This window comes from Ammodytes marinus (assembly GCF_949987685.1).
Source record: "Ammodytes marinus genome assembly, chromosome: 12".
Classification (NCBI taxonomy): Eukaryota; Metazoa; Chordata; class Actinopteri; order Uranoscopiformes; family Ammodytidae; genus Ammodytes; species Ammodytes marinus.
In genome coordinates, this window is record NC_137216.1 from 9,374,106 (window position 1) to 9,384,004 (window position 9,899).

The 9,899-nt window shown below is 40.6% G+C and overlaps 1 long non-coding RNA gene across 1 annotated transcript; it reads right to left on the reverse strand.

The window, feature by feature from the left end:
- Window positions 1-6,519: 6,519 nt before the first annotated feature.
- Window positions 6,520-8,718, reverse strand: LOC307258181. Its single transcript, XR_013845118.1, has 3 exons — window positions 8,687-8,718; window positions 7,747-7,875; window positions 6,520-6,626 (listed from the first exon to the last, which is right to left on the reverse strand). It is a non-coding gene; the product is annotated as an uncharacterized lncRNA (long non-coding RNA).
- Between the last annotated feature and the right edge of the window lie 1,181 nt (window positions 8,719-9,899).

Here is a 9,899-nt window from a genome sequence, read left to right on the forward strand (position 1 = left end):
TTCAACAAATAAGTCCTCTTGGCTTCATTTTGATTTAAAATCCATTATTTTAGATTATATAATGACTGTGATGAAGCATTTTATGTATTTGTTTAAACCCTTACATAATACCTATAGATAATTCCCTCTCATTAACCGTCTCTGTTTCTATGTCTCTCTCCCCTGACCGCTCACTGTTGTCAGAAGGCTTCGTATGTCCTTTCTCTCTCTCTACCAATAAATGAATCCACCTGTAATAAAGATAATTACACCTTTTTATTTTAGTTAGCCGAACATTCCGAGACTCCGCAGCCGTGTGTGTGTGTGTCCACGGCTCGGCCCTCCCCTTTAGAAAATATACATCAGTTGTAATGAAACTGAACCCGGCCGTCTGAAAACACTTAAGGCCATGCCTGGGAAATGGGCCCTAGCTGTTTGATTTTCAGCCTATGTATGCACGCCACATGAAGGGCGGACAGTGTGGTGGGGCACGTCTTGAGTCCTGTGTGTGTGTGTGTGTGTGTGTGTGTGTGTGTGTGTTTGTGTGTGTATATATAAATGTGTGTGTATGTGTGTGCAGGTCCGTCGGAATCACAGTCAAACAGGCACTGCTGTTTTGCGTGTGTAATTTGTCCCCCGGAAAAGGCAGAATTTTTAAACTCTCCAATCATACTGATGAGCTGCACGTCATGTCGTCATGGCTACACCCTCTCCCCCCCCCCCCATACACCCCCCACAGACACACACACACACCGACATCCCCAATGAAAATTAAAAGGAAGCAATGCTGACGCTGCTTGCACAGAGCGTGGGCCTCATTCTACCAGTCGGATGGCAACATATGGAAGTGCTTTTTGGGCCCAGGGAGGTGTCAAGGTGGGTACACTTTGCTGTTGGATTTTTACCCCCCAGTACCCTTCACCCCCCCCCCCCCACCCCTCCCCTCCCTCTCCCCCCTCAGCTTTCCTCTAAGTCTGTCTCAAGATATGTCTGGTGGAGTGTTTTTTTTTTAAGTAGGAGAAGAGAGACGTTAGATTAGATTAACTCACTCCACGTGCCTAATGGGCTGTTACGTAGGTCTGACACACACCATTACCCTGCATTTACACCTCACAAGCACAGAGGCCAAGGCGGAGACAAGCAGATGCTGTATGGGTACGTGTGTTGTGTGTGTGTGTGTGTGTGTGTGTGTGTGTGTGTGTGTGTGTGTGTGTGTGTGTGTGTGTGTGTGTGTGTGTGTGTGTGCGTGTCTGTGTGTCTGTGTGCGTGCGTGTGTGTGTGTGTGTGTGTGTGTGTGTGTGTGTGAGAGCGAGCAAGAGAAAAAAGGTGGTAACAGGGACAATAAGATGCAGTATTAAGGCGTGCATGTGTGTGTGTCTACCAAGAGAGCATCTACGTGTGTGATTGCTCTTGATCTGGATGGATGGGCCCGCTGTGGTAAAAAGCAGAGACTTTATTGGATAATTAAGAGGAAGTGAGTTGCTCTCATTATACTGTGCTGCATGCTCTGCTCTCCCCCTTGTTGGCCTCAGACACTGACAGAGCAGAGGAGAAAAAAGGCCCTCTCAGACAAAGAGGAAACGCCACTCTAGCCACAGCTTGTGGTTCACAGCCTGGCCCATTCACTCACTGGATCATGAAATTGTCCCCAGACTGTATCACTGTTGAGAGCTGCTGTCCATACATGGCCGAGGGGGGCCTCAACACCCCCCGTGGCTCACCAATTCACTTTGCAGTTTCAGCACGCTCCACTTTGGAACACAAATGTAATGCCGGAGTTTCAACGAGCATCTATGTATTTGAGAGGATCCCATATGTGGTAAATCCCTGCAGAAAGGGCCAAAGACAAACATTCTCGAAAGTAATTTTTGTGTATTCAATAGTCCATTTCACTCATCATACCACCTCATTTTCGTTAACCAAATGATGGCTTTGTGGCTCTGCATGACGTTTTCTCAGACTTTGTGTTTTTCTAGTCACATAATTCAGTTTCACTACTATCATGATGGTCCAAAATGACATTTAAAATCACATCTCTGTAAAATAAGTTAAAGAGAAATAATAAAAAAAGGGTGCCCCTAAAGGCACTGAACATAGAATCGTCCCTGCTTTGAATCTTAAAATATGGAGAGTGAAAATGTAAAAAAAAAAACAGATTTAAAGAGAGAAACTGAGACTTGGTAGTCTGTATTCCCTTGTAGTGTAGGGGTGGCAGCTGGATTGTGTTAGGGGGCATCGCAGCGCGTTATGTCCGTGGCACAACACAAAGCAGGCCTTGCGGTCGCCTTGCTTAACCACCAGCCTGTACCTTTAAAGACAGGGCTTTGGCGTCTTAGCCCTGAACCGTGGGGCCTCTGAGACCAAACACAGGCTGACAGAGCAGCTCTAGACAAACCAGAGGTCGCAGTGTCCCGCTGACTCTGCGCTGTATGAACAGGCACACCTGGGCTTTGTCAGCTCGTAACGCTGATGTATGGAGAAAGATAAAGGAATGCTGTTTGACTAAGGAAGAGGTACAAGAGCTTAAACTGCTTCTTACATACACGTGTAAAAGATCTCCTGATGAGTTAGCCATGTGGATCAAAAGGGACTCGGTGTAGGCTTTGTATTAGATCATTTTGAAATTAAATCTAAATCTGTGGATTGTGATGAAAAGGACAGATAGCAGAGAGCCATCATATAGCACCGCTAGAACATTACGTTTGTAATGTGGTTCCAGAAAATTCTTGTTTTAATCAGAGTTCTGTTGATCTGACCTATCTAAACACTATGTTACCATGGGGAGTCACATTATTTAAACCATATTTTAAAAAATTGTAGCAAAAGTTTCGCACTTTAAAAATCAAACTACATTATGTGGCAGGGAACTAAATATGAGTCTGAATTAGCCTCAGTCCGACCTGTGTTCTTTTTCTTCTGTGACACTTAAAAAACAAATTTCATTCCAAGTTATGGGAGTCATTAAAGTCCCTGTCAGAACCTGTGTGGACAATAGAGAGCAGCACAATGTCTGTTGATTAGACAGAGCTCAGTCTTGATTATCCCTGCAAACCTGGTGATTGTGAAAAGTGAATGGAATCGCAGCCACCTCACACAATCACGGGTGAATATTTTGATTACAGGTTGCAGAGTGACCATTTTATTGTCCCCGATCAAAGGTTACACAATGAGCGCTGCCTGGGGCAAAAACGCGACATGGACACCAGTGTATAAACTGCAACATGATGTACCATTGCTTATTCAAAAAAGTTGTGTTTGTTCTTTGTGCGTGCCTTCATCAGGTCTGAAAGGCAGGTCATCGAATGTGTGGACAATTTAGCATGCTGTACAGAGTAGATATATGAAGATGCGGTAACTGTTCGATTGGAGATTGATACTATCTGCCATATGAGAACAATTGGTCAATGTCCATGGCCACGCAAGGACTGTAAAGGTCTGTTTTAAGGATCCAGGAGGGATACAGATTGACAACTGTTCAACAATGACTGGTAGATACTTTGTAACTATCTCACTGCATTACAGGTCAGCTGCTTCCCCAACAATAATCATTGGATTAAAGAGGAGACCACAGACCCTAAAGGGACTGTGTTGGTCTTCACTCTTACACACATCAGATTTCTGTTGTAACTCAAGTACCTATAACACCTTTAAATGTTTTCCATTGTTGGAGGCATCAATTGATAGACTTGTCGGATAGATTGATAGATGGTTAGATATGTAGATGGATGGAAGGATAGAAAGATACACATTCTGGTTTGTTTTGTACAACATTTGGAATTTATTTTTTAATCTTCTCATTAATCTGTACTTACAGTATGTGTTTGTGGTACTGCAACAACCAATTGGTTTTCTATCTTAATACAGTACTTACAGTATATCAAAGTTAGTGTTGCCTGCTGGGAGAATAACTATAACGGAAAAGCTGTGGAAAAGTGACCTTGAACTTTCTGCAACTGTACAGTACAGATACAAAATAATTTTGATTGGAAAAGACTTTCAGGAATGACCCATGTGATACCTATGGGCATGGCAAGAGAATGGGGTAATTATATACATCTACCTTGCTGTCTATGACCTGTATCTATGCTATGCTATCATCTTGAATACATTACAGTGAACATTACCCAGAGGAAAGTGTATGCGGTACTATTTAAATGGAAAAGCTAAGCATGTAGTTTGATGCTGAGTCCAGCCACAGTGTATCTTGTGTTTTTTTTTTTTTTTTTTTGGCATGGTGGTCAGAGAAGCTCTGTGTCCCTTCTGGCCTCGGTCCCAACACTCCCAAATAAGTTGTCATATTTTTCAGTGTCTGTGTCCATGCTTGAATGAGTGTGCACACTCTGGCACAGTGCTGGGTACACTGAAGGGCTAGTCTTGTTCCCAGGGCGATACCGGGAGCTTGATGAAGAAATGTTGGAGAAAAAAAAGGGAGGATGATAATAATTGGGTTTATGCTCCGGAGACAGCCATCCACTTAATTGCTCAGGAGCCTGTTTATGAAGAGAAACTCAAGTGTATTTTACACCGCAAAATGCCAAAACATAATATCTTGCCATTTTAAGACGGCACAGCCAACAGCGCTATGGCAGCTTCACAAAGGCAGTTCAGTTAAATTATATCAACTATTGTATAGTAAAACATATCAGTCACTATATCATTTTGAAATGTTTAGAAAAATAATGTATGCATAAATTATGAGGACAGAAAGACTCACATTTCAGACGGATATGGCCTTATTGTATCATGAAACAATCTAACTTCTCCCAGGCTTACATGTTGCGGTGCAGTGATGAGTGTGTGAGTGAAACCAACTGGAGTCAGTGAATGTATTAGGCAACGCATAGTACTTCACCATAAACACACATCATACTTGCTTCCGACATTAGTGTTATGGGATGTCAATTGTGCTGAAATAATCAAGGCAGCAGGTAAACATTGAGGAAGTGTTAAAGAAAAGGGGGAATTAGCATATTAGGCCTGTCTCTAATGTAATATGTGTGTTGTCATATGTATCAATTACATAGGCCTCTTTTACAATTTTCCAAAAAAAAAATACAGGGCAACTTAATGAAGGGTCTGCTTTAATGACAGCCAATAATAATATGTATATCCACTTAGCTCAGCTGTGGCTGCTATACTTGACTGTGTATTGCATGGGGTGTTCAACCCTCCTCAAAGCAGACTCATTATGAGTGTGTAGTCATGAGATTGAGTGACTCAGTGGGATGGACATTCCTGCTAATGTTACATTAAGGTTTTCACATAAGTTATCAGTGACTGACATCATTCAGCATGTTACGAAACGCCTGTGGAGGTCGGTGGTTGAAAATGACCAATGTTCGTAATGAGATATTCTTAACATTCGAAGGGATAACAGGAATGTGTGTCTGCAATGGCACTGAGATTACAAAAAAAATTGTTATTCATACAGATTTGTGCGTAATAGCATTAACCCTCTGAGCCCTGAGGGCATTTTCTCAATTTTACATGCTTTTATAAATTACCATTTTAGAGGGCAAGTAGATAACATAATACCCAGCTGATTCATATTAAAATGTTCAGAACACTCTCAGCTCTCAGTTAGGAAGGTTAAATTTTGCCCTAGTCCAATGTAAAAAAAAAATATTTTGACATAAATGTTGAAATTTGAAGTCCGATTTTTGAAAAATTTCGAAATTTGTGTGAAATAATACCTTTATTCATCTGATTGAATTATTTTGGCTCTTGAAATTGCTTCTCCAAAACATTAGCTTCTAAAATGTACTAGAATATTTCCATCAAAAGGTTGGGAAGAGCAAAAAACATGACAAAAATGATCTTTTTGTCCAAACGTTTTTTGGTTTTTTGGTTCTCGATTTTACATGCTTTTATAAATTACCATTTTAGAGGGCAAGTAGATAACATAATACCCAGGTGATTCATATCAAAATGTTCAGAACACTCTTAGCTCTCAGTTAGGAAGGTTCAATTTTGCCCTAGTCCAATGTAAAAAAAAAATATTTTGACATAAATGTTGAAATTTGAAATCCGATTTTTGAAAAATTTCGAAATTTGTGTGAAATAATACCTTTATTCATCTGATTGAATTATTTTGGCTCTTGAAATTGCTTCTCCAGAACATTAGCTTCTAAAATGTACTGGAATTTTTCCATAAAAAGGTTGGGAAGAGCAAAAAACATGACTAAAATGATCTTTTTGTCCAAACGTTTTTTGGTTGAGATCTAAGGGCATTTTCTCGATTTTACATGCTTTTATAAATTACCATTTTAGAGGGCAAGTAGATAACATAATACCCAGCTGATTCATATTAAAATGTTCAGAACACTCTCAGCTCTACATTAGGGAGTTTCACTTTTGTCCTAGACCAATGTGAACAAAAATATTTTGACACAAATACTGCAATTTGAAGTCAGATTTTTGAAAAATGTGGAAACTTATGTGAAATAATACCTTTATTCACCAGGACAAATTGTTTTGGCTCTTGAAATTGCCTCTCCAAAACATTAGCTTAGCGAAGGAATACAATAATTGACTAATGTTAACATGCTAATACTAAAATAAAATATGAATAGTGTGGATGCAGGAGAACTTCAGATGCTGCCAGAGGAAGGACATGATCCACACCGTCTCGTCTCCACCAGGGAAAACTGGAAGAGAACAGACAGACAACAAATGAGCCAAGAAAAGTGAACAGGCATGAAAACAAAAAGACTATCCTGCTGAGCGAAAGCATTATCCCCATTTACAAAGCATTAGCTTCTATAATGCACAGTCATTTTCCAAAAAAAAGTTGGGAAGTGCAAAAAACATGACTAAAATCAAATTTGCCAAAATACAAATAGTCTCTTACTCTACTTTGACCACATATGAGGAATTAAGCAAAATGAGACTGAATAATGACTTGATACTAGTGTTGTTTTTGTCAACGAAATGTATGACAAAATATCGTCGTCAACGAACATTTATCACGTGACAGAAATGAGACGAGACGCAACGTAAATGGTGGTCATGTGACGAAGACTATAATCAAATATATAATGCTTTATTGTTGACTAATAAAAACGGGACTAAATGTGGTTTACAAAAACAAAAACTGACATTACAGCATCGTAAGAGAGGCCGTGTCCGGAGGGGATGTCACTTTTCCCTGTGTAAATGTTAAAATCTATGGTGTAGCCATTGCTTGAGTCCGCCAAAACGAACAATTTGAAACCCCACTTAGTAGGTTTGGCCTTCATGTATTGAGTAATTCCGGTTTTAGCCTTTGAGGCAACCATCCTTTCATCCACGGCTAGGTTTTTGTATGGATGAAAATAGGTCTTTGCTGCGTTTTTGATCAAATTGAGGAGAGGTTTGACCCTGAAGAGTTTGTCGAATTGTGGCGTTCCCTTCTTCCTATCATTGTTTACATCTTCATCTGGATCACTTATGTGTATGTTCCAGGAGATGACACCAAATCTGTCCCTACTCATGACTGTTGCGGCAAATGGACAGGTTAAACTGTGGTTCTGCCTCCAGTAATCAGCAATGTGGTGTAGTCTAACCAAGGCCATGTAAAAGAGGAGTCCAATGTACTTGTAAAACTCCTCAACTGTCAAATCAGTCCATTTAAACTTTTTACCCATGGCAATTTTTTTGGCAGCCTGTTTGTTTGTGTTGCTACAGAGTGTGTGTACAGTGTGTGCAGTGAAAAACAATTTGAAGAGCTCAATTGGTGTGTAGAAGTGCGTGCCTAGCTGTGGGCCAGGGGTGCGTGCAGGTTGAAACCTGGAGACAGGAGGAGCGGTGTCCTGGTCTTCCTCAGTCTTCCAAGCCCGCTGCTGCGTAGGGGGTGCTGGTGGAGTTAGGACACGGGACCTCTTTGCGGGTGGTTCTCCTCTTCTCCTGGACCTGGTGCTGCCACAGATTCACAGAAATCAGTCTCATTATCTCATAACAAAAATATTCAAACTTCACAACTTGTATTTGCAAACAACAGTGTAATAAAAGTCGATGCAAAAACATTTCCATTCTGTACTATTTGTAAATTGTAAAGGGAAATACTTTTACACACAGAATACACATCTATTACTATTATTTTCAAACAAAAGTAAACAAAAGTAGTGCTATCAATAGAGAAATCAGTCCCTGTAATGTCAAGAATGCAAAATTCAAGCTATCTTACATTTACACACAGAGCTTCATTTGCAATTTCTAAAATAAATTATTATACCCGTTTATAAACAGCTGTATAGCCTACTACAGTTTGTTTGTTTCTCTCTCTCTCTCTCTCTCTCTCGTAACTTCTGTCTCCTCCCCTCAGCCAGACTAAATGACGGCTTTCCATCTCCCACAACAGACAGCGCTGTGTGTGTGTGTCAAAATATTGACACACACACACACACACACACACACACACACACACACACACACACACACACACACACACACACACACACACACACACACACACCCCGGGTGTCCATTTATGCGAGACAGCTAGCAAACAAAATTGAGACACACGGGGAAGATTGCTTACTTTTACTTGTTTTCAAATTATTACTTGTTTTCAAACAACAGAAGGCTGGCGACAAGAGTATACAGCTCTGTCACGTCAGTTCCAAAAAAAAAATCGGTCATGTCACGGACGCAACATTCAAGCTAGTTTACATGTTCACACTTAGCTTCCATTACAAAAACAGACGTTTTGTCAAATAAATGCTCTTACCCGTCTTCAAATGGATCCATGTCATCTTCATATTCCTCTTCGTCAAAGCCCTCTTCCTCTGAATCTCGTCGCGGGCCTCAGCTGTCGAACATCCGCGCCATGGTGAAATCGAAATTAGGAGCATGATAGGAGTCCTTTGTTCAGTGATTGTGTATGTTAGACAAGTAATGGGGAGGTCCTTAGTGATTACACTAAGTTGATTGGATGGTTTTTCACAAAATATGACAGCAAGCAGCTCTACCAATCACGCAAGGGAAAGGGCCGATGACGTTTTCGCAAAATGTTGATTGACAAGCGGCTCAGCCAGTAGCGCAAGGGAAAGGGTTGATACATTTTCGCGCCTCTCAGCAACATATCTCTGGCTGTGAGTCACGTAGAATCACGCGAGAATATGTCCCGGAAAGGGGAGAATCTCAGCTTTCCGGTGATATTTAAACCACATTGCTGCGATTTAATAATGTTAAATAATGTATTAAAACATAACGAAATCACCGACAGAACGCCATAGAACGCAGTACTGCGGGCTCCGGGTCCAGAGGGTTAAAGAGGAAGCAACAATTTCAAGCAACACTTGTTACCACAGCTGCATGGTTGTCTGATCCAAGCTGACAATATTCAGATGCTTCTCTGCCATAAAGAAAAAGCCACAATGACGACCATGAATAGAATGATTGGAAATTCAGTCGTCAAAAAAGGAAGCTATTATCCCTTGATTTCCATCAAAAACTACTGTGTGTTGATAGAGTTTGAATCATTTCACGGATCAGGAAATCATTTGCACACTCTGGTATTAAGCTTGGTCAAAGATTAACAGTAAATTTGGTATAGTTGGATAGAGTGATTTTATTTGGGGCAGCCATCTTAGTCACTTTGTTGACAACATATACAGTATATGTATCACAATATAAGACATGGACACATTACCTTCTTCTGCTTGAACTGGTTCTCCAGGTCTGACAAACCAACAGTGAATTGTGTTTTTCAGCTGTGTGCATTGCATTCTGGTCTAATGAGGACATTGGCGGACTTATTAGATAGCTGAACACTGTGTGCTAACTACCAAATGTTAGCATGGTACCAGATTATCACGTACAGCCTTCAGCTTCTTGCATAACTGTACACTCTCTGTATTATGATTGAAGTATTTCACAAAAGATTATGGAAAAGTTACTTTCACCACAGGTGACTGTTACTTTGTTATGGCTGAATATAG